Source organism: Buteo buteo, chromosome 2 (genome assembly GCF_964188355.1).
Source record: "Buteo buteo chromosome 2, bButBut1.hap1.1, whole genome shotgun sequence".
In the NCBI taxonomy this organism is placed as follows: Eukaryota; Metazoa; Chordata; class Aves; order Accipitriformes; family Accipitridae; genus Buteo; species Buteo buteo.
The window spans coordinates 54,077,510-54,104,269 of NC_134172.1; the positions used below are offsets into that span (position 1 = coordinate 54,077,510).

Here is a 26,760-nt window from a genome sequence, read left to right on the forward strand (position 1 = left end):
TTTTCCTAATAGGCTTTTACAACTGATGACTAAGAAATAATGAATAGCGTCTTTCTTGCACCTGTATTCCTCATATCCTGAATCCGAATGCTGCTAGAAACATCAGTGTCTAAAGTATGAACCATTTCTAAATATTAGTATAAATGAAACCTCATTTGAGCAGCCAGTAGCCTTTATTAGAGTGTGACTGAGTGACACAGCCATTGGGGAATCTGAATGGGTGTATTCCTAACATCCTGATTAATTGAATTTTTTGTCTGAACTTTACAGATGTGATTTGTAGTTTTAAAAATCTTTGCCTATGAATAAATTTGAATTTACTTCCATGACCATATATTATTATCAAAAAGCTGGTATAAGTTTTTTCACAGGAGATAATATACACCCCAGTCCTTTGCAGTTAGTAAAAGCTCCCATTTTGTATTCCCAATGCATTTACTAAGCATTCTCCTTCATATTCTTTCTTGACCATATACAACAGCTGCTGTACCCCAGACCAGTACTGTCTCACCATGGATTAGAGCTTGTGGAACACAAGGTTTCTGTCCTGGGGAAAATGCCAAAATTTCAAAATATGCTTCTGTTCCAAAGGGAAGAAAGATCCAAAGTGCTGAATTTGGGGAAAGGGAGTTAAAAAACAATTAATCCATATTTGGTGCATTACACACATCAAAACCAACATTATTATTACTAAAGGTGTTGACTCTCATCACAGCACAAGACGCTCAGTTGCATGTGCTTTGTGTGTAGTTATCATTGTATAATTTTTGAAGGTGGGAAATGAAATTCAGTTAGAAGTGTGAAGACTGGCAAAGAAATACAGATTTTTGATCTGGCTGGAAGGAAGATGGAAAAGGTAAGAATGCCTAACCAATCAAATAAAAATATACCTTTTTAGAAAGATTTCTCATTGTGGTTGTAAAGCGTGCCAGTACTGTGACAGCTTATCTCATATTGCCCTCAGGGTTGTCCATGGCATGTGATGTATCGACCCATAGTTCAGTGATATTTTGCAGCACGTGAAGGGCCATATTCTCACATCAGAATTACAGTATAATTTGCCACGCATTTCCTAGCTACTTCTGTGTAACATCTAGAGACACTGACATGTCACTAGACTCAGTCATAGCTGTACCTGAGAACTGTAAAAGTACAGCACAACTGCTGGCCTTTGCAGTCCATAAGAATAGACAGCTGAAAGCTGGCTATTTGAGGGCAAGGACGATTAAAGAAAGCAAAGATATGTGTTGTTTCATGCAGTTCCCTTCCTCCCATACCGATCAAGTTCTTGAAGAATCAATTAATCAATTGGGGCCACAACAATTAACCATTCCTACACTATTGACTGACCAAAGTAAATCTGAAAATCATTCATCTCGGTGCCATTTGTTTGACACAAACCAAGGAACATTAGGAATGTAGTACACTTATTTCAGAATTGTAATTCTTCTCCTATTGCAAAAATCACTAGATTCTTCTCTCAGAAATATAGATTTTATTTTGGTCCCACAAATTACAATTTCATTTTTCTATTCCCCTGATTAATGAACTGATTAAGGCTGCTCTGGGCAAGCTTGGATGGTAGCTATTATTGGAAATAAAATCAGAAAACTTGGCCATGCATGATTATCCATCTTTGTGTTCCAGAATTATTTTTCATATTTAACTGCACCTCAAAAAACACTATTTGCATCCTGAAAAGTAGTCAGCAAAAAGGACCTGTATTACCCCTCTAAAGATCTGCTTAAGCTGCCATGTTCTACCAGAATGATGAAGACTCATCTGGTCATTGTGGCAAAAATCCCATAAATCTTGCCTGGGGCCTGTCTTGTACCTTGGATAAAATATCCAGGATGTCTCTTTTCCTTTTGCTATTTTACTGTTGAGGAATGCTTTCTAAATATTTCATGATTTTTCTAAGTGGTGACCTACCAGGAGAGCAGACTTATCCAATTTTATGGAGAACAGGTGCATAACAAGGGTATGGATTCAGCAGGGGGTTTTGGCATTGTTTTGCATCCAAAGATCAAGTAACGATTTTGAGCAAATGTCAAGTCTACCCAGACTTAAAGCAAAGCTGTCCTTCCTGGCCACTGCTATATGAGTGTTGTACTTACAGAATGGCAACGCCAGTTTATCAGCAGATTCTCAAGATCCTCTAAGCTAAACTGGAATTAAAAATGGATACAGGGAAAACAGTTGTACTAATACTAATGCAATAGCACCTGGACTCCTCAGGGCCACTGCATTTGGCCTTGTCCAACTAGTAATAGAAAGACCTTGTCCATCTCTCTATGTTATTCCACTGTAATGCAAAGGGGCACCTTGAGCTGTCTCCCTTTAAAGAAGGACACAAGTATGTTGGGGGGGGTGGTGCTTCTGTCTACGCTCAGCCTGAGGTGGTAGATGAAGGCTGCAAAAAGAGATCTGGTAGTTTCTTCTGAAACCAAACTGAAGAGCTTTACTTACTATGTTGGGGCTATTATTGCTACAGAGATTTCATCAATAATCATATTGAATCAAAATTACTTTTGTGACTTTTGGCACCCTTTCAACACTTTCTTTTCATTCCCCTTAGGAAAATACTGATGTTCTCAAAGCTCCTATATTTGTAACCTGCTAAGAGTATCCTTTTCCCAAGGACTTCCAAGGATTTTGATTTGAGTCTGCTCTTTATGAACCCAGAGGGGAACAGACTGACTATTCTGCTCTAGATTTGCCTTTCTCCTTGAGCCTATTTTCCTTTTGTCCCATTTCAGCTATAGCAAAGACAGAATTTAAGGGGGAGATGTTTTTTACACAGCTCAGATTTATGTTTTTTCCATCTCCTCTAGTGTACAGTTTTTACCCTCCCAGTAAGACTTCAATTTCTGAGCCATGAATCATTTTTTGTATTTTACTTCTATTATCTTTAATCTTCAAAATGTGGAGGAGGAAGCAGCTGCATTGACTCTGGTTCTCTCTAAGCTAAGTTTTCATGAAGACCAGTATCAGCACTGTTCATGTAGGATCTGCAGTGACAGACAAAAAAGTCTCCTTGATAGATGACAGAACTTCAGGAACAAATCAAAACTCAGTTCTTAACATCAGTGCATTGATTCTGTCTGTGCGTGTGACTGTGCATGTTTGTTCTCAGGGGAAATATACCTTGAGTTCTTTTATTCAGTGATTTTGACCATGCCTCGTCATTACTCTTTTCATGATTTGATGCTTTGTTTCTTTCACTTCTAAATATCACTTCTGGCTTTTCTCTTTTACTTCATTTTAGAATTTTCCCATAGAGTTGGCTTATTTAATCAGACAGTAGTGTGGATGTGGGCATTTATTTTTTGTGACTCTGGGTTTGTGTTAAAACCACTCTATAGGTATCTAAGACAGCCACTGTCAGGGTCAGTGCTTACAGGCTGATATCCTTGGTAAGGTGTGGTTTTGTATTCCTTGAGTACTTCTTATGCATCACATGTTCAGGTTGGTTACTCAGAACTTTTACTTGTCATGAAAAATAAATTTACTCTTTCATATGCATGCTTAGTCCATTTTCATTACATTCCAAATTGAGGACACTTTCAACATCTTGAACTTGGTTTTTGATGGTGCCACCTGGGTTTCAAAAAAAAATAGCACTGCCTTACAGTGCAGTTTTCAGTTACATATTAAACCTATGAACAAAGTCAGTTCTCTAGTAGGATATGCAATGTGTTGACTGAGTCAGACCAGCAGTGATGTTTACTGTTACATACATAGGTAAGGTAAGCTGGAGAGTACCCCAGCAAAAAACCAATTTAAATCAGTAAAAGATCCAACTGGAATTTCTGTAGAAGTGATTTACTCCTACTGCATCTTAGACAACATTCCAGTAATATAGTGACTTGTCTTAGAGGTTACTGGAAGTGAAAACACTGTATCAAATTAAAATTAAGACCAGTGATACCCACCCCCCCCAAAAAAAACAACCATGTGGACATAGGATAGAGTATGTCCTCTCATGGCTTCTCTTACACATCTTCTCATATCCTTCCTAAGCAGCAAAGTGCTCCAAGTGCTGGCTTTTTGGCTGGTAGTTCTGTCATCCTTTTTCGTTTGCAACCAATTCTCCGAAGCACTATAATCACACTTAAAAGTGATTCTCTGATGTTGTAAATCAAAAACCTTTAATTTATAACGTACTGTTATGTAAGTTTTCAACAAGATAAGCTCTACCTTAGATGATCCATGGTGGACAGTACCAAAATGAGAAGACTTAAAGTCTCTGGAATTGCAAATCAGCTTGGAATTGTCTTGAGGTTTGGGGGATGGGGGGTGGTAGGCAGTGTGAACAGCATTTGAACATGTATGGCTGAAATTATTTAAGTTCAAAAAAATATTTTCTTTCTTCTTGATAATACTTAATCTGAGCTAATCATTCTAGATGTTTTTCTCCTACTCCTTTGCGTTTGTACAGCAGGAGACATTTTGGCCTAGAAAATTGGGAGGAAATAGTCTCTAGAGCACTGCAAGGTTCATTGAAAGCTCTTTCTACATACCACACTGAATGTAAGATTCCTTTTATATAATCTCAGAAACCCAACAAGGAATTGGTAAGATTAATGATTTCTGTGTTCATGCAGTCATTATAAACTGTCAACATTTCTATGGTAAAACACCTTTTTCTAAGGTTTATAACATGGCCATAAAATTCTCTTTCAGTTCAAACTTTGCATACAAGTGTATCATGGAATAAACACTTATAAAGTGACCCAGTTTTAACATAAATCATATTGAGTCATAGGTCATATATGAATTTTCTCTAATGTATCCCACTGACTGTCAGGTTTTGTTCTGTTTGCTTTCTGAAGGCAAACTCTTCCCATGAGCGCTATTCACCTCACAGAGCAGGAAGAAGTACAGATCACATAAAATTTAACCATTGTCCTAGAAGGTTATGTCTTTTTATGTCTGACTGAAGGAGCAGGATGCCTGCAAATAGTGCAAGAGAATAAAGGACAAGTAGAGTTAAAATTATAATTTTGGCATCTTGGGAAGATCAGTGCCCCATACAGATTGTGCCATATGCAAGTCAGTAATCCAAGGTAAAAAAAAAAAAAAAAAGGAAAAAGAAAACCTTTGTATAGAACTGATCTTGTTAGAACATACAGAAGAGAGATCCTTTTAACAACAAGCGTTGACTCTTGATGTAGTTTGACCCCTTCTTTTTAAACCTTTTCAAGCTTTGCCAAGATCTGGCAGAGTCTGAGTGTTTGGTTCAGAAGAGCGAGATTTATGACACTTTTGCCTGTACCTGGTGGTGTATGAAAGTATTATAGATTACACTGTCATTTAGTGTGTATTTTCATTATGAATACAATTTATATTGCTGGAGACTTTTCCTTAAGGACAAGAAAGCAATATGCTGAGTATCTCTTTTGAGGGGAAATATATTTAATGCTTGTCATCTTTATTGTATACCTTCCTGCCAGTTACTTTTTCTGTGCACTCTTTACTAGCTTTTAAAATGAAAGTCACATCTGTTTTACACATATATTCAATTTAGGTATGAGGAATAACACAGTTCCACAATTTACATCTCCAAACTTCCCAGATTCATCATGAAATGTAAACCACATGGTGGCAGAGACATTTTACCTGGTTTAAGAGAGGAATGGACCTGCCTACTATTAATTAATTCTCACATGTATTCATTTCTACCTAAATGTTTATGTTGGTATAAACTACAGAAGGCAGTTCATTTGAATTTCAAAGCACTAATAAATTTTACTCTCTTTATGTATTTGTTGAAGTAATGAAAACATATGGCAATCAATGCCCATGATCAATTCTCCAACTGATTGTAAAAGGAAAAAATGGTGAAATTCCATAGGGGAGTTATGAGCTTTATGTTTCAGAGATACAGAATTCAAATGCAATTTAGAGCTAATTTTATTCAAATTCGCCTCATCATTATGATTATATTACAGGTTATTTTTATCTTCTTTAAGGCAAAAAAAAGAAGTATCTGAAGCATTTCATGTAAAGTATTGTCTCTAAATTCCTGGGGAATTTAAGCAAAGAGTCGTTAGTCTGATAGATGACATACAGTAGCTGTTCATATTCAGCTTGAATCCTGTTAAAGTTGTCCTTTAATTATAATTTCAAACATTTTACCATCTATGTGAATGTAATGCATATTAGTATCTTACCACTCACCTATAGCAAAGTAAGAAAAGCAATTGTGTAGGGTACAAAATCTAAGAATGAAAATGTGAAACAATTCCCACGGTTTATAGAGAAGTGATGAGAAGGAGATGTCAGTAAACCAATAAGGACCTAGGAGAACCCAAGACTAAACCGGGGAATGAGAAGCTGCTGGAATCTGTCAATTGCATGCACAAATATACAGTCACATTTAAATTTCACCCCATAAGCCTGAATAACCTGAAAATGAGGTATAAAATGGAGGAAATTATCTATATTCATTTTTTAGGTGGAACTCTTTCTCACTTTAATACTTTTGGCCTGCATATTCCTGCAGCACTGACTGATATTTAAAGAGCAGAAAGAACAGAAGAAGGCAAAAAATGGTTGAAGGTGAGGCAGAGTGAGGTCAGTCTTGTTCATCGCTATGTGTAAGTTATGCAAATTGAGTCTCATTTAGACATAGGTAGGTGAGTGGCAGCAGGATGGAGGATATCCAGTTACAAAGGAGCTCGTCTAACCTCACAGCACCCAACACCTGGCACACAAGACAAAGTAACTCAGTAAAACTAAGAAATGCCCAACTTCCAAGATGGAGAAACTAATAAAGAAGAAGAAGTTGGGGACCCTTGATGCTCGTTAAACTTGCACCATTTATCTCTGTACTAGGAAACCAAGTTAACTCTAATTATGTCTTAATACAAGATTTTAAAATAGCTGAACTTTTTTATCCAATGGTTGAATAAAAAAGGAGGGTCAGGTATGTATTCCACAATCACAGCTGCACTTCATAATGATTTCTCATCCTGCAGGTTCCTCTCCCTGTCCTTTAATTGTAGGGCTGAATTCTGATAGCTTCTGTTCAAAACACTCCTGTCATTGAGTCCTATTACATGTATATATACACAGTATTTGGTGTGTATATCATGTCCCACTCAGTGCTTAGCAGGATTTTCTAAGGAATGTATCCTGATCCTTCTCTCAAAGAAGCAGCAGGTCCTTCTAGATTTTTATGCAGATCTATGACATGGTTCCCAAAGGAACAGCTTTAGTACCTGTTAACACAGGCTTGCAAAGTTGTGCGTTTTGGGCAAGTGATTAGAAGTCTGAACTGGGAAAAGGGAATATAACAATAGCTTGAGAGAACTAGAATAGATACAATGTGAAGAATTAACCTCCTATTTCTTTTCTCTGATCTATTTTTTAACATTTTTTCTGACCTTTGTCATCTTTGGAAAAACTTGCAAATGTGGGGGGAAAGGGCTGAAAACTGTAAGAGAAATATGAAGAAATGCCTACGTACTCCCTTTTCCATTGATGATGCCATGGAGAACTTCCACTATTAAATTTCTGGGTTTGAATATGCTGGGTTCCAAATTAAAGTTGCAACCTGTGAAGTGCCATAAATTCAATATTTAGAGAGCAGGTTTCAGAGGAAAGGTTGCAATTCTCCTTTGTTGTTACTCTTTTCTTTGCTAAAAACTTATCTTTTGTAAGGTACCTACTTGGTTCTTTAAGGCAAAAAAATAAGAAATTTGAAAATGCTGATAATTTTAGTCAAGGTTTTAACTTTAAATCAGCTCAGATAGAATTAAAAGGAGATGAGAGGAAAATCCTTTACAAAATTGGGAGAGGGTGCATTAAACCAATTCAAGGCAGTTCTATCCATTTACTGTTAGGAGCTTACAGTGCTCTGTACTTCAAAAGTCTTAGCTAAGCTTGCAGAATCATGAAGCTTTCAGATTTACAATATTAAGCAGCAAATCCTAACATTTTTATATACCTGTATTTCAACTCTCATTTGCAAAGAATCATCTGCACCTCTGATTTGGTCTAATTCAGAAGAACAATATTTTTCATGAGAACAGCTTTCAAGGAAGCAGTTATGGAAGGAGAGGCAATAGTGACTTAAGGTTTCAAAATCTCCTTTTCAGCCTTTTTTTTTACTAATTGATTTCCAGCATGCACAGTGTATCTGTATTTTATTATTTATCCTTGGTTTCATGAAGTCGTGTGGATGCAAAACTTTTGCCTTATCACTGCATTTATTTTAGATTTGCTATGATAAGGTTAAATTTAAAACAATTTATTGTTATGAACTGTTATTGTATCTTCGTATTTCAGATGCAGGCAGAAGTAAAGTTGATCCAAGCTGGCAGGATATCTTCCAGGAAAAGAAGGATGCTTCCAAAAACATGGTAGAGTAGGGATTTTTCCAAAAAAATACTTTAATTTCCAATCTGTTCTGGTTTCGACTGGAATAAAGTTAATTTTCTTCCTAGTAGCTGGTATAGTGCTGTGTTTTGGATTTAGGATGAGAAGAATGTTGATAAAACACTGATGTTTCAGTTGTTTCTAAGCAGTGTTTATACTAAGTCAAGGATTTTTCAGCTTATACTGACCTGCCAGTGGAGGCTGGGAGTGCACAGGAAGTTCAGAGTGGACACAGCAAGGACAGCTGACCCAAATGAGCCAAAGGGGTATTCCACACCATATTATGTCATGTCCAGTATATAAACTGGGGGGAGTTGGCTGGGGGACACCGCGGCTTGGGGATTGGCTGGACACCAGTCAGCAGGTGGTAAGCAATTGTATTGTACGTCACTTGTTTTGTATATTCTGTTGTTGTTATTATTTTCCATTCCTTGTCTGTCCTATTAAACTGTCTTTATCTCAAAACATCAGGTTTACTTTTTTTTTTATTTTCTCCCCCATCCCTCTGGGGGCAGGGGGGGAAGTGAGCAAGGTGCTTAGTTGCCAGCTGGGGTTAAACACAACACCATCCCAAAAGGAGAGAAAACTCTCAAAAACACTTGCCATACCAATGCTGAAAAACATAAGAAATCATTTGAAACAGAACATGTTGGTTATCAAGCTCAATTCCCATTGATGGAAGGACATCATTGTGATTTTGACTTTGAACATTTTAGAAAAGAGCCTTTTCATCACTGTTTAATTATATTTTGTAAATAAATAGGTTTTGAACTAAAAGACTTTTTTAGATGTTCAAATAAGAGTAAAATTTTCAAAACAATCAGCTCAGTGTAGTTACATTTCATGAACGGTTTCAATGAACTTTCAGTTTCTTTCAAAACTTTCAAAAGCTTCAATGTTTTGTAACAATGACAAGGTTTTGTTAGAAAATATGTAGCTAAATTAAATATTTGCTTCACGGGACAGACACTCCTTCTTTCCTTTCTTTATATGCAAAGTAATTCCCTATGCTGAGATAGAGACATGTGTGCTTTTGCTTTTGTAAACTAAAAATAAACATTCTTGCAGTAGCTTCAATCCTGCTTAATTTATAAGATGATTAACTGATATTCTACCCATCCATATTCTGAAGTTTATCTCTGAATATCACCATGTAGAGAGAGCTCTCTCCTGTTCTCTGTACACACACTATATTTCAGGTGGCTAATCTGATTGTTCTCCATAATATCATAAGGTAACTGTAGGATCCCATAAGAACAGTCAGTTATTAAATAAAAATATTATTATCATACAGTGCATTGCAGCTATCCCAGTCTCAGAAAATCTGTAGTAGTCCAAGATACAACCAAATAAAATTAAGATGCTTAAAGCAATAAGCAAGATTTGAGAAAAATGGAAACCAGCATCTGAAGCTGTAAATTCAAGAGATGGGTGTGTCATTGTTAGCAACTTATTAACAACTTCCCATGGCAACAAGAAAGAAACGGTGTTTTGTTGAGGTTTTGCTTTAATCCATGAACTGTTTGAATCTTTAAATAATAAAAATGTGTAGAGTTTCATTGTAGTTCTTTCTCTTTTTAGCCCTTAGTTGATAAAATTGTTTTGCATTGTACTGAAAATATTTTCCAAAGGGTGATGGGGGTGGGAAACTACCAGTTGTTCGAAGAGAACATATAGAAGCCAACGATATCAATCACAACAATAAAGCAATTGTCATGGTTTAACCCCAGCCAGCAACTAAGCACCATGCAGCTGCTCACTCATTCCCTCCTCACCCAGTGGGATGGGGGAGGAAATTGGAAAAAAAAAGTAAAACTCATGGCTTGAGATAAGAACAGTTTAATAGAACAGGAAAGAAGAAACTAATAATAATGGTAACACTAATAAAATGACAATAGTAATAATAAAAGGATTGGAATATGCAAGAGATGCACAATGCAATTGCTCACCACTTGCCAACTGACACCCAGTTGTCCCTGAGTGGTGATCCCCCCACCCCCACTCCCCTCAGTTTATATACTGGGCATGACATCACACGGCATGGAATACCCCTTTGGCCAGTTTGGGTCAGCTGTCCTGGCTGTGTCCCCTCACAACTTCTTGTGCCCTCCAGTCTTCTTACTGGCTGGGCGTGAGAAGCTGAAAAAACCTTGACTTTAGACTAAACATTACTTCGCAACAACTGAAAACATCAGTGTTATCAGCATTCTTCTCATACTAAACTCAAAACCATAGCACTATACCAGCTACTAAGATGACAATTAACTCTATCCCAGCTAAAACCAGGACAGCAATATTTCAAAAGCAGAGAATATGCCACCTTCCAGTCAGAAAATCTGTTGAAGATGTGGTAGGTTGACCCTGGCTGGGCACCAGGTGTCCACCAAAGCCATTCTATCACTCCCCCTCTTCAGCTGGACGGGGAGAGAAAATGTAACAAAAGGCTCATGGGTCAAGATAAGGAGAGTTTAATAAAGTGAAAGCAAAGGTTGCATGTGTGAAACCAAAGGAAAACAAATGATGTTATTCTCTACTTGCCATCAGCAGGCGATGTCTGGCCACTGCCTGGGAAGCAGGGCTTCAGTACGCGTAGTGGTTGTTCCCGAAAATGAAAATGCCCCCCTTCCATCACCCTTTACTTAGCTTTTATAGCTGAGCTGATGTCATACGGTATGGAATATCTGTTTGATTAGTTTAGGTCAGCTGTCCTGGCTATGTCCCCTGCCAAGATCTTGCCCAGCCCCAGCCCTCTGTTGGGGGGGGGGGCGGGGAATGTTGGGGAGACAACCTTGATGCTGTGGTGGCACTGCTTAGCAGTACCCAAAACACTGGTGTGTTATCAACACCTTTCTAGCTACTGTTGCAGAGCACAGCACTATGAGGGCTGATATGGGGAGAATTAACTCCATCTCAGCCAGACCCAATACAATCTCCACCCCTTATTCCATACCATTTGCGTCATACTCAGGTCCCACATAATTTACACATATATTTTCTAACTACGCCATTGTATTTAATTCTCTTTACTGAAATCCCTTCTTACCAACACTTACAACTGAAACTACATATTTCAACCACTTCTATACCCAACATACAGATTTATATGTTCTTATTAACTACTACCTCCTGTCCTTTAGCAGATAGATATTCCATGGGCTTCTTCCACTCCTCCAGATGTTCACACACAGGCTATGACTTGGGCCCCATCTGTCAAGATGGGTGGTCAGGACAGGAGAAGCAGTATGTTTGATTGTTGGGCACCAACACTGGCTTGGTCTGGATCACCATTGCACTTGTCTGGTTCCTTGCAAAGTTCACTCCTCTGCAGTTCAGGTCATTCCTGCTACATTACTTCCTACAACATACAACTCACATCACAGATTATTTTTTCCCCAAAGTTAAATGTCCTTGAGGCACACACTGGGTCTCCCCGTTCTTCCGCATTACCCACCAAGTACACCCAGGTCCTTGAGCAAAGACAATCCCACGAATGGGTTTGCCTTTTCCCATGGGAGGAGAAATCCACACTGCCTTCCCCAGCCACTTCCCCATGTGCACTACGGGGACCTTATCTCCTCCCACAGTATGTAGGGGTTTTGTTTGGGCAGGACCAGGATGGTTAGCACATCCTCTGGTGTTAACTAACCAAGTGGCTTCTGCTAAATTTGTATCCCAGTGTTTCCATGCCCCATTGCCCAGCGCTTTCAATATAGTCTTTAACAGTCCATTATATCTCTCAATTTTTCCAGATGCTTGTGGGTGATAGGGCATGTGGTACACCCACTCAATGACGTGTTTCTTTGCCCAGAAGCTTATGAGGTTATTTCAGAAATGAGTCCCATTGTCTCAATCAATTCTTTCTGGGGCACCATGTTGCCATAAAATTTGTCTTTCAAGGCCTGAGATGGTGTTTCAGGCAGTGGCATGGTTTACAGGATATGTTTCTAGCCAACCAGTAGTTGCTTCCACCATCGTGAGTATGTAGCTCTTGCTTGATGTGTTCATGGCAGTGGTCCAATGTAGTCAATTTGCCAGTCCTCCCCATATCAAAAACCCAGCCACCACCCTCTGTTCCAGGGCGACTTTACTCTGGTGGCTCGCTTGATTGCAGCACTTGTTTCACATTCATGAGTGACCTGTGTGATGGCCTCCATGGTCAGGTCCACCCCTCGATCACAAGCCCATCTATATGTTGCATCTCTCCCTAGATGTCCTGATGTTTCGTGGGCCCATCAAGGTACAGATAGCTCACCCTTATGCTCCCAGTCCAGGTCCACCTGAGCTAGTTCAATTTTGGCAGCCTTGTCTACCTGTTCGTTATTTCTATGCTCTTCAGTGGCACGGCTTTTGAGCATCTACATGATGTACCTTTAGAGCCATGTGTTCTACCCAGGCAGCAATGTCCTGCCACAATGCCTAGATGGGTCTTAGAGCTGGCTGGCATTGGCTCTGTAGGACATGGGGGAAGCCTCTAGCATCTTCTCACAGAAGCCACCCCTGTAACCGCTCCTGCTACCAAAACCTCGCCATGCAAACCCAATACAGATGATGACACAGAAAAAAAGCAACATTTTATTCTGCTGTTGCAAATTGTTTTATATCTTTCTTACCATCCAGAGCAAGACATTAAATTCTTAAAGATCATAAAATCTAAGATATTTTGCAAGTGCTTCTGAGCTCAGTTGGAAGAATAAGGCTTAAAATCATAAGTTAATTTAGGTTGGATGGACCTACGGAGGTCATGCAGTCCAATCTTCTGCTCAAAGCAGGACTAACTTCAAACCCAAACCAAGCTGCTTAAAGCCTTTTCTATTCATTTATTTTATGAAAATTTCTGAGGATGTAGTTTCTGCCATCTCTTTGGGCAACCTGTTCCAGGGCTTAACCACTCTAATTGTGAAAATATTTTCCAGTGTGAATTTTCTGTGCTGCAACTTGTGACTGTTGTCTCTTGATCTTTTGCTTTGCACCTCTGAGAAGAGCCTGGATTTGTCTTCTCTAGAACTACCCATTAGGCAGTGAAGGCAGCAATTAGCTCCCCTCCTAGCCTTTCTCAAGATAAGCAAACGCAGTTCCCTCAGCTCCTCATATGTCACATGCTTCAGTCCTTGAATGTTTGTTAAATATATACCTTGTGAATCAGGAAAAGGGCAGAGATCACATGCTGATTCATTTTCATGAGTCAAGATCTAGAAGTCAGGCCTCTCGTTCTCCTGGGTTGTACAGGACCATCCTGCTAACAGATAACTACTGCTGATGCTGTAGCCCAACCAACACAGAAGATGTCTTTCCACATATGGCAGTTCTCTCTAACTGCTGCCAACCACATAGCCAAGCAGCTGAGAGGCTCCAGCATGATTTGATTGTGTCTGTCTAGTAATCGCAAATCTATAGTGTATAGAGGAAAGGAATTTCAACACAAAAATAAATTCCTGATCTTCAGTAGTGTGGAAGCAATACAATCTATATTGTAAACAGTAATCCAATCTCTTTTCAACCTCTTGTGGACATCCTAACAAACCAGAGACCTAAGCACATATATCAGGAGCTGTATTGCCTATCATCTCCATCAATTCTCCTGGAATCACTTCCATAAACTTATCAAAATCCCATTGTGTAAGTCTTCTGTCTGCAAAAGTATTTCAGTGTGTCACTCCTCAGGTAGATAGAAAACAACTTCTAATTTGCAATCAACATGAATTCATGTCCAATCTCTATCCTTTTGATAGTGTACCTATACTAATCTTTTGCTTAAATACATCTTGCTTCCTCATCAGTACTTCCAAAATGTATTCATGAAGTGTCATCTTGTCTCCTCACAATGTTTTATCTAAACTAACCTAGCCAAACTCTTCTAATTAATTTTTTGTAAAATGTGTTCCTTTCACTAATCATCCTGGTAGACTTTCCCAAGTATCAGATCCATTCTTGTATAGAAATCTGACCACAGTCCTTCATTCCATTCAGGTTACTCAGATGCTAAAAGATAATCATCGTGCTTCTACATGGTCAAGGTTAGAATTGACCTAAAGGCCATCTCAAGCATTTCCATTCCTTTGTAATTAGCAACAGAGCTACTGCTAGGGATCCAGGGCTCAGGCTACTAATCTCCACTCACATCCAAAAATAAATGAGCAAAACCCCAAACCAGGAAAGATCCAAAACCAATAGGAAATTGCATATGCGCTTAGTGATTTATCAGGACAAAACAAAAGGGTGTCCTGCCTCCAACAAATACTTTTTGATGTTGAAAGAAAACATAACATGTAAGGCTATCAGCCTCAATTCATATCAGCCTTATTCTATGCAATACCATGCATGAAAATAAGGAAATTACTCCATGACTTGCCACACAATTATTTTTTTTCTGCAAGCTCAGAAAGTAAGAAGCAAAATTATTCATAAATAACATTTGGATGTTTCTAGAGTCCACCTGCAAAATTTATTTTTCTGGGCTCCAGGGATTCTGAAGTCTGCTGACTGTATTAAATATGCATAGTAGGAAGAATGATTAGACTAGACCTTTCCCTTGAGATCTTTAGAGAAATGGTGGTTTATGCTGTAGATTTATCTCTCCACCTTGTTCCTTGTCCCCTGTCTCCTAGTTGTACTCACTCTCTTGAAGAGACTTAGGCAAGTAAACATCATCACTTATCACAGAAAGCAAGCCTGGGGCCCTCCACATCTCTTCCCTTTTATTTACACATGAAGAGTCAGTAGTTCATAGTGACTGAGCTATGATCAAGGAGCTTCCTGAAATTAAATTCATTAGTAAAACAAGAAACATTCCAGACGTGCACAGCACAGCTTGGAGTACTCAGCTGAGGAACTAATTAAAGACAGATAGCTGAGTGGGTAATGAATGAACACACATTGTGGGTAGAAATTGCTGGGACAAATACACATACTTCCTGTTACATTTGATGGGAAATTAAATTATCACGTATACTGAAATAAATTGAACATAAGAGCTCTCCTGCAGCTTTCAGGCACAGACTGTCCTTGGGGGTGAGACAGCAGGCAGTGGGATCAGCAAGCAGAGCCTCTGCAATTGTGCCTTCTGCAGCTCTCCAGCCTTTGGGCTGTACCCTGCTGCTCCAAGGGTCTGTGCTGCATGCAGTTCTCACACAGTAAGGGGGCCAAAGCCTTCTGAGACATGAGCATAGACCTGTTTGTCCCTACAAATGAGAGGCTTTGCATCACACTTTTTTTATGCACCCCCTTCCCTTACCCATCACTCTCCTGTGCCTCCTTCCAATTGATACTTCTGTGGGCAGAGTCACCTGTGTAGTACTCCTAATATCACATACTGGTGCCCAGTGAGGATAATCAAGTAGGTGATAGCAAATATGTGCCCATTAACATCAGGTAGCACTGTGGACCTTTAACTTAGTTTGAAGAGCACCAGGTTGTTTCTGCAAGGAGTAGATGCAAATAGCAGGGCTGCCTGTAGTTTTTAAAAGGTTTAATGGTATCTTTTTGTATCAGATTTGTAGACTACGATATGCTGCACACCAGCCATTTCCAGAGGCTGCTTTTCACACAGTGGTCTGTAAATGAACAGAGAAAACACTGTTCAAGACATGAAGGCAGTCAAAAGAGGTATCAACTTTGACAACATAGATAGAGAAGAGCTTCTAGGGGAACTCAAATAGCCATTACTAGATGAAAAACACCATTAAGCTCAAGTTAAATTTGCTAATACTTACCACCAAACTAGAAGTTCAATTCACAGTTTTAAAAATCCCAGACACTAGGAGCCTGATGGAATTTAGGAGGATGCTTTAGAGAGAACCCAAATGTTTGAAAATAAGAGGAGGAAGATTTAGTTCACAAAGGAGTTATCAGTTTTAGCCCTCCTTGCACCCAGAGTCATGGTACTGCCTCTAATATGGACCATGAAGGTTTCCCAGTGAAAATATATTCCTGATCATACTGGTGCTGAATCCTTAGACATAATTTTATAACCTATCCTAAAGGAGGCATTGGGGTTTGTTGCTCAGCCCCTGTAGCAGGCCCAGACATAAGAGAGAGTCATGGTTCCTTTATAAAAGAAGCCACTCCACCCATCTGCAAGAAACATTTTATTTTGCTGTATATGTTCATGGTAAACCATACCAGAGCATCTTGCAGCCCTGCCTGCTTCCCTCTCTCTGCCTGCAGCCATTTGACTCCCCCCTTGTACTCATCCCAGCACTTCTCAATCTGACCACAGCCATGCCAAGAAGCAGAGGGGTTAATGCCTGCTCACACTCTGCATGCCACAGAAATCCTTCTGATAATCAAATCCAGCAAGTTGTACCTTAGTTCACAAATAATTTACTTCAGTGGGCTTATTAATGGCATAGGATGCTATTCAGTGTGATAATAATTCTTATCATCCTAGCCATTGGTGGTACAGATTACTAAACATTTCTATTACATCCAACTACGTATCAGAACATGGGGGTGGATTGTATAGGAAATACAATTTACATACTCTAGATTTTCATGGATGAAGTCAGGGAGCAGGAGAGTCCGTTATAATGTTTAGCCTACCTTAGTCTGTATTTCAGTACTCCCAGGTATTTAGACTTCTACTTTTCCTTGGAGTGTTAAGGCCCATGTGAAAATTGTGAGGGGCAGAGGGATCCAGTCAGTAGGAATTCAGAGAGCTGGCTGCACTACTAGCCATCTTCATGGCTTACAGATATCACTGAACCCCGGTAGCTAATGGCCTTGACATTTCTGGGAGCATTCTGCAGTGAACTTCACAACCTCCTTGGCTGCAGCCAGATAAAGCTATGAGATACTCTATTATTCTTTTCAATACATGGACCTATTTTAGTTGGTTTACCCAAGGTATTTATTCCAGATCATCTAGGATCCTGACTTGGCATAGGTTAAACTGAGCTGAAGTAGCGTTTGGGAGATGTGTTAGGTTTTGTTTGGTTCTATAAAATGGAGGAAGTCCATTACATTGCCAGAAAGGGCAATATAAATAACTTGACTTTTGGGCATGTGTGCTTTTGTTTGCTTGTGTTTTCTGGGTTATTTTGTTTCATTTAATAATTTTGTACAGCATATGGAAACAAAGCCCTGTTGTTTCTCTGCTGCCTGCAAATAAGCACTATTTTATTCCTTGTACCTCCACATTTATGAAAGATAGGCATACATAGCCCCAGTATTCAGCATCAAGCTGATCTGTATAGCAGTAAATAGAAGTGATTTCAGACTCACCTAGACAGATTAGGTTTACCAGGTGTAAATCTAGAATTGATATTGTTGGCTTTCCAATAGCATAACTTTAAGGTATGTATTGCTTGAGGTATTTTTGTGGTTTTAACCTTGTAGTTATACTGCTTCCTGCAGCTGCATCTACAATTTATAGAAAAGACGCGCTCCAGCAAAGCTAGTTCTTGCAAAGACTACTTGGGATTCACATGCAGCATTTTCCCTCTTTTTAAAATCAGTTAAATACATTTTGACTTACTCATATTTATATTACTTTGTCTTCTTCTATTCCAATAACAATTTAAAGAAATCTTTTGCCACAAAGATATTTGATTCAAATCAAATGGACACAGTAGCAACAAGAACTACTGCCAGCTGTAACATGTGATTAATTAGTAATTCCTGGAGTACAGCTTTGCAATTTTTTAAGTACTTAAAATATTATACATCTAGGAAACAATGTAACTGTCATTAAAAGGTCAACATTTATTGACAGTTGACTATGCCAAGTTTTCGCATTTGCAACACTACAGGACTGACACACTTATCTCAGGCTCAGTTGCATCCCTGTTATCAGGGACCACTGTGAAATTACTCAACTTTCAAAGTTCTGACATCTCCATACCTTTGAAATAGAGAAGGCAGGAAGAAACGCACTTTACAAGCATGACACAGAAGAATACTAGGCCTTACGGGAAGGATACATTTATTTAAAATCTGACATACATATTTTACAATATTTCTGTCTTGACTGATTTTTATTTTTTCACCCTTTTTACCCCTTTGGCCTCTTGGAGTTGTTTTTTGGTGGTTTGGGGTTTTTTTTTTCCTTTTTTAATTTCCTGTTTCCTATATTGTGAGTTAATTTTCTTCTGTCCTTTGCCCGGAGTGTACATGCACATCAAAAAAGGCACCTCAGAGACACAAATGACCCACACATCTATGCAGAAAAACATAGCTATAGCAGAATTCTTAAATGCTGATGCTGTTAACTCTAACGGGGGGGGGGGGGGGGGGGTATGGGGGGGTATTAATACACAGCTGGAAGCAGAGTGAGGGCAGAAAGAGCTTCATGTCATTCAGAAGCACAGTTCATATCATTGTGCCAGAGCTTGTCCTGTTCTCGGCCTTGCCCACAGGGTGAGAACTCACCTTCAGGACTCTCATGTTTTCAGCAGGAGAGACAAAGTCTAGCCATACCATTTCCTCATCAAATTGACTTTTGGTTCATCAGGCATCAGAGATGAACTGTCTGGAGATGCCTCTATTAGCCCTGCTGTGCACAGAAATTTTGGAATCAAAATCCCTTTCTTCAATTGCTGATCCTCAATAATATATTTTAAATACAAATTTATACTAAAAGTTGTTGGAATTCAAATTTTGAGTGGAAATGGAAATCACTCAGTGCGATGCTGATCTTTTATTTGGGATGGGTGAATACATGAAAAAACTTTCATTGGCATGCTTTCAGGTTAGAAGAATGTAAATTGTCAGGTTTTATTTTAATGTGGAAAAAAATTAAATGCTAAAAAAATACTGTTTCTACTGTGAAAGTGGTTCCAGGGTAGTATATGAACTTAATCATATATTGTGTAAAGTGTAGATTAATAAGCATTTTTATTTTTCGTACAAAAAAAGCTCCCTGAAACATACCAGATTCTTAAGTTCAATATGAATTATAAGATAGAAATGTAAAGTATATTCACCATAATGCAGCCCATGAGATTTCTAGACTGTTAGCAATATAATAGCTCTAGTTTTGTATTTTTAAGCTGTATTTTTAATCCCAAAGTACTCTAAAGCTATTTTTAAAATACAAACAAGTTTACTTGCTGCTGACTTACAGTGCTGTAGGATACAGAGGTCAACAGCATATGGAGAACTTAAAGCCAGTTGAATATCATGAAGTTACTAGGGAAATTTAGGAATATAGGTTGTAATTGCCCAAACTACAACTTTACTACAGATGAACACTACTCTTTCTGAAAGCATCTTTTCATTTTCAGTCGCCCTTAGCAGAGGTAATGGCAAAAATATTTCCTCACACAATAATAAGTAGGTGTGGGAACTCCTTGCCACAAGACACTACAGATGCTAGGATTTTACATGATTCATAAAGGGATTGACAAATTAAAGGAGGAAAACCATACCCAGGGTTATCAAATATATTGACACTTCCAGATCACAAAGTGTTTGAAGTACAGGTCTTTCAATGTTCAGAAAATATTCACGGGGAGTATTACTATCTGCTTGTCCTGGCCTTGTACTCTTCTCTAGGCATCCGCCGTTATCCTGAGCAGAAGAAAGATGCAAAGCTGGATGGACCTTTAGTGTGACATGATGCACCTTTAGTGTGACATGATGCAGCTATTCTTATCTTTTTAACTTTTACATCTAAATTCTTACAGGAGAGGTCATCCCAGATTGAGTACCTTGGAGGTAATGATATTGAAACCAGTACAGCAGAGCATTTAATGGCCATTTTTAACATTAAGAAAATGCTTAAATGCCATAATCTAAAATAGAATGTCATGATTTAGTGAAGTGATAGTATTAATATTATTCTAATTATTTTTAGTAAAGTACCAGTACTGTATAGATAATAAAAATATAGTCCTTGTCCTATGTGCCCATAACTTTTCCTTGGCTCGTTCAGTGATATTCTTAATAGATATAAGAGTAGAATCTTTGCAAAGGAGGAGTATCTTTTTATTTAGCTCCAAAGGAAATGATATATTCAGTTCATATTTGTTCTGTGACATGAGCTAGCTCTTGATGCTCACTATTACTTTAATTTGGAAAAAGAAAACAAATCAATCTCTTAGTTTCAGTTTCTAGTGACCTATCAGAAAAAGTGCAATAGCTTTAAATGAGCAATTTCATTAGTAATCTCACTGTGAATATTTGATCCAAATTAAATACTAGGCTACCTTTCTCTGCTGTTCCTGCTATAACAATGCTATTTTTCTTTTTCAATTCAGACACAGTGACAGACAGCTGCATTACTCCTAAACAAGGAAAAACATACTTTTCATTAATGTAGTTTAAAAGTTTTATGTTTTTAAACACCATAAGACAATATGCTATATGTGTAAAGGTCATCTGATGATGCACACAACATCTGACTATTCACTTTCAATAAGTAGAAATGGATAACATTCAAGGAAATCAATGTACTTAAAACACATGTTGCTTATGTTTAACTCACCTGTAAGGAGCTAGCATAACTGAAGAGGAATCTTTGTTCGTACGCAGCCAACAATGATTGCTCTGATATTTGTACTGTATAACTGGGGAGTTCAAGGATTTTGTCTTCTTCTAGGGGTGAGGCAAGTGTCATTACTAAATGGCCAGTGAAATCTGTTGGTTGAATGTGACAATGACCAGAAACATTGTGGTCCTAGAGTATTATTTTTTTCCCGTAATGCTAAGAATAATAATTGGAATTCAACTTTGTGAATTACCAATGTTTCCTAATAATTTTTGAAAACTTTGTGAACGTTAGCATCCCTTGGGAGAGTGCAGCAATGCTATCTCAGTTCATTGTATCCAAAGCAAAACAAATAGAGTCAAATTATGAGGCCTTAGTTATGACTATGTTGCACAAAAGCTTATGATTGAATGTAGGATGTAGCTTCCTTATTGCTTCCTCACTGCAACTGTGGTGTGAAACAAAAGCCAGATCTAAGATGTGGTATCTATTTTCCACTGAAGATAGTGTATACATAAAAGTGTAGGTTTCCATGTTCAGCAGGTCATGTTGATTCTTTGTGTGACAGCACACAGTATCGTGATATAACCCACATATAGACTGAGTCTACAATTTAAAGAGAGTCTGTTCCCTTGGCTCTTGTGGTATTTCGGAGAGGAAAAGTTTGTATGTTCAGGACAGCCACTGCAAATGGAGAACTCTGATGTGTACTGTTTGTGCCATCGTACAGGTGTACTTTGCATTTCAGTCACCGTCGTCATAACCTATGGGGTGTTACCTGCTTGCACAGTCAATCAGTAAATTTTATACATCTCTTTGGTGATATGTGTTTAAGTTTAAGCATTCATTTCATTTGTACTACAGTGGTGCGGAGGTTTCTTTCGGTCTTTAAGAGCTCACTTCTGAAATAATCAGGACATGCCTGTGTCATAGAGGAGAACTGACTGGCCACTGACACGGTAGAATACATGTCCTGGTTACAAAAATTGAGAGTAGATAATGGGAGCAGTGTAAGAATGATAAGAATGAATGAATACTCTTTTTCAAAGAACAGAAGTACAAGGTACCATTTCGTGTTTTCTTGGGTGAGTACTGATGTCTAATGATTTAGGATGTGTTTTCCAGGATCTGTTTTAAGGATGTGCCCTGGCAAAGGACATGGGGTTCCTATCTGCAGCATCCAACTCTAGTTCTTTTTCATGCTGCCCCCACACTTCCTCACCAAAGCCTTTGGGTTAAGTAGTTGCATTAGCACTTGAGTGGGTTGAACCAAAACCTCCTAGATACTGAGCTTTGGGCAATTTGCACTTTGTTTTGCTCACGTTAATAATAAACTAGGCATAATCAGATAATGAAATTTAAAATTGGAACTTGGAATAGAGTTTTAATCTTACTAGATCAAAACACAGGTTGTAAAGCTGCTGTTATTAAAGCTGTTAACATGCTTAAATGTTATTGCTTTTGTGCATATGCTTAATTACCACCCTCAGCAGTAAACAATTTGATATTGTTGTCATCTTAATTTAAATGCATGCATTGCAAAGAATGACCACAAACTCTAATTTTCATTCTAATTCGTGAAATTTTATCATTCCCCATAACGAAAGAAAATACCACCACCTTCCTCATCAAAGGCTTCTGGGAAAAAACAGTTTGGGAAATTACAGTAAGATGTTCATGTGAGTTTATGAATATCAAATATCATTTGGAACCCATTTAATATATTGCAAATAACTTCATAGATAGGAAGGGGTATATTTATTGCAGGCTCAGGCATGCAGAGAAGAAATAGATCATTGTTTGGGCCACCTGGAGAAAGCAAGCCTTATAATTTCTTTGAGCATCCCCACTGCTCACTTCTCATTTCACCAGAGTATAGCTTGCTTATGGTTTTGAGAGACAGAACTAAAAATCCATGGAAACCTTGCTGGTTGTCAGATATGAGGAGAGTATCTAAAGACTGTCAAGTGGAGAGTTCAAAATAAAAGCTTTCATCTCTTGCCAAGAGCCACTATAGCCTAAGAACATGTCCATCACTTCTACATAATACTGCAAACAAAATTAAGAAATGGTATTCCCTAAAAAATCCCAGAAAGTGAGTTCAGAAAGCGAGTTCAGACCCTGGTACAGTTTTGGTTTTTTTTTAAAAAAAAAAAAAGGAAAGAAATAAAGGAAAAAAACTGATTAGAAACTGAACAATTCTACCCATTCAGCTCTGCACTAATCTGGGATACTTTGTGGCTCTGTTCAAGCAATCTTTTCCTCCCTCACCTTCTCCCTGAAGGAGGATACTGACATCAGAATCACAAAAATTTTTGAAATTATTTGTATTGTGGAATTACTTTGCGTAATAACATTTTGTATCTTTTTAGTGAGCAGTTTGTCATGACTATTCCAGAGTCAAGAATTACCCATTAATACCGATTAGACACAAAGGTCAAAGACTGGCTGAGCAAACTCTTGGAAATATACCACTAATCTACTCATGCAGTATCTTTCCATGCAAAGATTAATCAGGTACTATTCAGAAAGGAGGATAGAGCATAGACATAGTCTAAATAGCACTGTAAGATTATATATATTTCTGGTTTAAATATATGATTCCCATAAAATATGAAACTGAGTTGAATTCTCATGATTTGTAAAATTAGTCAATGTGAAACACTTTCTATTTGGTGGATTTGGAGGGGGATGTGTGTGTGGGGGGGGGATCTTTAGATGTTCTTATTTCCAAGTTCTTAACTTTAATTTCCTTGCAATTGTAATGGCAGAAAATTTCTTTTAATTTCACAATGGCCAGAACTGAGACTTCAAAGCTAAATATACTAAATATAGTCCCTGAGTATCCCCTGATACACCATGAATGTCATGAGACTCAATAACACTAAATGTAACTGTTCAGCCTTTCTAAGATCGCTAACCTCTAATTTGGTCAGTGGGTGAAGATGAGGTCTCTGAATACTTAGAGACCAGAGAAGACTGCATTATGGCATGGTACTGACTCCTTTTTCCCCTTCAGAAACTGATTGCTACTGGGGTAAAAACTTCCTAAAGGTTTCTCCAATCAAATATTTTTGTTGCTTATTGCCAGCAGCTGCCAAAGGGATGTAATGTGGTCACAGATGGGAGGGCACATGGATGTAGCTATCATGGAAGATGTGGGCCCTGCAAATAAACGTAGGAAGGAGAACGCTCACCAGCAAGACTTCCTCTTAGTCTTTGCTGTGAAAAGCCTAAGAAACCCTGATTTAATTTACATCTGAGAAGAGCAGGTAATAGGAGAGGAGGAAATTCATTGTTGAATTCAACCCTTCTTTGAAAAACCTCCACCAGTGGTTTAACTCTCAGCTGTAAGAGGGCCACACAAAAAGTTAGTTAGAAAATGAAGGGAGGGAAAGAACAGTAGACAGAACACAGGCTTCCGCCTTCCAACTATTCACTTAGATGTGTGAACTAGCACCTTTCCTTTAAAAAATACTGTAAGAGTTTTAGATGTTAGTTGATCAAAGCACAAAACTGTGTGCTGGGCCCATCTTTATCCAGAATTAGACTTAATTACAGGCTTATGTGATGATCAATTTTTTCTGAAACATTGATAGTTGCAATGGACCAAGCCCTTAATATTAAATCTTATTTGAAAGGCAACAGCTCAAACCGTACCTTCTAATATTTTCCTAAAGCATTTCTTCATTGCTGATATGACTATCACAATGCCAAATATCAAATAAATACCAAATCCACAATTCTTAGCAGCAAATGTTTCTGATAGAAGCCCCCCTTCCCTCCCAAATTGTGAGATGGCTTTCATTTGCTGGACTCTCCCAGGATCACAGCATCAGATCACACCACTGCAGAAGTGCTCAGCTATTTTAATGGGGCTCAGATTTACAAGATGGAGCATATCATTTAGTTTTGTATGCAGCTCAAAGCTTTTTTGGCAAGACATTAGAGGGTGATATATTTTAACAGCTATTCTGCTGTTAGTTTTCTGCTTATTCTAGAGGACATTTAAAATTGCACAACTATTAATACCATAAATTCAATTTCAAATTAAGTTTTACAGTAAACTGATTTGGAATAAATATACACTATATAGGCCTACAAACTGATGGTCATTCAGCATATTCAGAATCGGCACATTTGATTTTATAAGCAAATTTTTTGCTCTCTAGCAAACATGAAGGAGTTTGGTCTGAGAAGATGCATAACAAGCAAAGACAGATTGTTTGTCTCTCTTGTGGAGCAACCTAAAGTGTAGTCCACTGCAATCTACAATAGCCTTACCAACATAAATTGTGCAGAGTTGTGATCAACCGATTGATCCATACGTTGTATATTCAGAGCTGCTCCTATCAACTCTGCCTTTAAAATATTCCTGAATAGAAATGTGGATGTGTTTCAGGCTAAAACTGCACTACTGACATGCCTTCCCTCTCTGACTGTCATGAACATATATAATTTTCAGAGCATTTTAGGGTTATCACTTCCAGGAGGAGAGCTTAAAAGGTGTGCCCTAGATTTCAGTTGTCTTTGCTCGTGAACACAAGTAGCTTCCTAGAACTATGCAGTATATCTAGTACTTTTTTCCTTTTTGCACCATGTTAATTGCAGATCTTTTGCATTTTAAGGATGTCCTATCTTCATCATCTCTCTTTTCTTTGCATTGCTGGCAGTAGCAGTTTTCATTTCTAAATCACACTAGCATGAGTAATGCTTGCTGCATAGGAACCAAAGAATTTGTGTCCTGGCAAAGCACTAAGAATGGATACAATTACGAACAAGTAAAGTAAAATGTCAACTAAATCAATTAAAAGCTTGTTAATCTTTTTTTTATGACAGTGACAGTGAAAGTATAAATGGTAAACAGTAGAAATGCACTAATGTTAAAGTATGGGCTGAATGTCTACATTCTTCCTTACTCCTTTGATGCAAAGAAGGAAAGAGATGTTATTTCTCAAGCTTGGATTTGAGCTGACTGCTTGGGAAAGAAACCCATGCTTTTCTTTTATGTACTTCAGCTGAACACATTTGATATGGAAATTCTCAAGAAAATAGACTCCATACTGCCATTTTATAAAGTCATTTTTCAGGGGAGCATAGGGGGAAGCACTTTGAATTTTTGCTCAAACATTAATCAAATGGGGCAAGTCCAAATCATATTCTAATGCAACTTGTAAGTCACATACCCTGTAGCACTTACAAGGAAGAAGAGCCTGTGAACATTATGCAGCTAAAGTAGAGCAAGAGTGAAATAACAAAATTATGTATATAATCCCAAAACATTCTAAATTTCATATGGTGTTTATGTAAAGTGGAATGCAAGTGAGTTTTGATGTACACTACTCTAAAATGTTAAGCAAATATTTGGGCAGTATAAAACTGGACGCACTCCACATTTCAGGACTAGCTTAGGTAAATCCTAGCTGTCTACTCAGAACTCATATTTTGTTAACTTTTCTTGATATAGGGAATTCACATTTTCTTCTCATAATAGAATCTTAGTTTGGGGCCATGCTTTGAGGGAAAGGCCGTAGGACAGGAGTATTAGAAGGAAGATGTTAGGAGGTCTGTATTGCTTCCCTGCTGCTCTCTCTGAAGCCTGCAAATGAGCCTGGCAGGAGCCGATTTGAAGGAGATTTAACTGGAGCTTTGGAAGAGCTTCACAGGGAGATGTGAGCAGCAGTCCCTGGAGCTGCTTTAATTTGATACGGCATGCACAAACCCATCTACCAGTCCAGTGTTCAGGAAACACAAGACGATATTCAGACCTGTTTGCCATACCTGTCCTGCTCATCACAGGTCACATCTCAGAATCAGAACAAGTTTACTTGTTCTTTGCTGAAATAATGCAAAAATTGTTTCTGCCTTTAATCTTGCTATACGATTATAAATAGGAGTAAGTAAATAATATCCGAGGATGGTAGGAAATTTGTTTTTATAGGATTAGTCTG

General features: G+C 38.2%; 1 protein-coding gene and 1 long non-coding RNA gene across 2 annotated transcripts in view; one reads left to right on the plus strand and one right to left on the minus strand.

Moving 5' to 3' along the window:
- The window catches only part of CNTNAP2 (contactin associated protein 2), a 1,269,587-nt gene that overhangs the window by 1,068,899 nt on the left and 173,928 nt on the right, over positions 1–26,760 (plus strand). The window lies entirely within an intron of this gene.
- The window catches only part of LOC142043512 (uncharacterized), a 30,487-nt gene continuing 19,575 nt past the window's right edge, over positions 15,849–26,760 (minus strand). The window contains exons 2-3 of the long non-coding RNA XR_012654061.1: positions 18,751–18,874; positions 15,849–15,935 (exon numbers count right to left, since the gene is read on the minus strand). This is a non-coding gene — a long non-coding RNA (uncharacterized LOC142043512). The remainder of the gene's footprint in view (positions 15,936–18,750; positions 18,875–26,760) is intronic.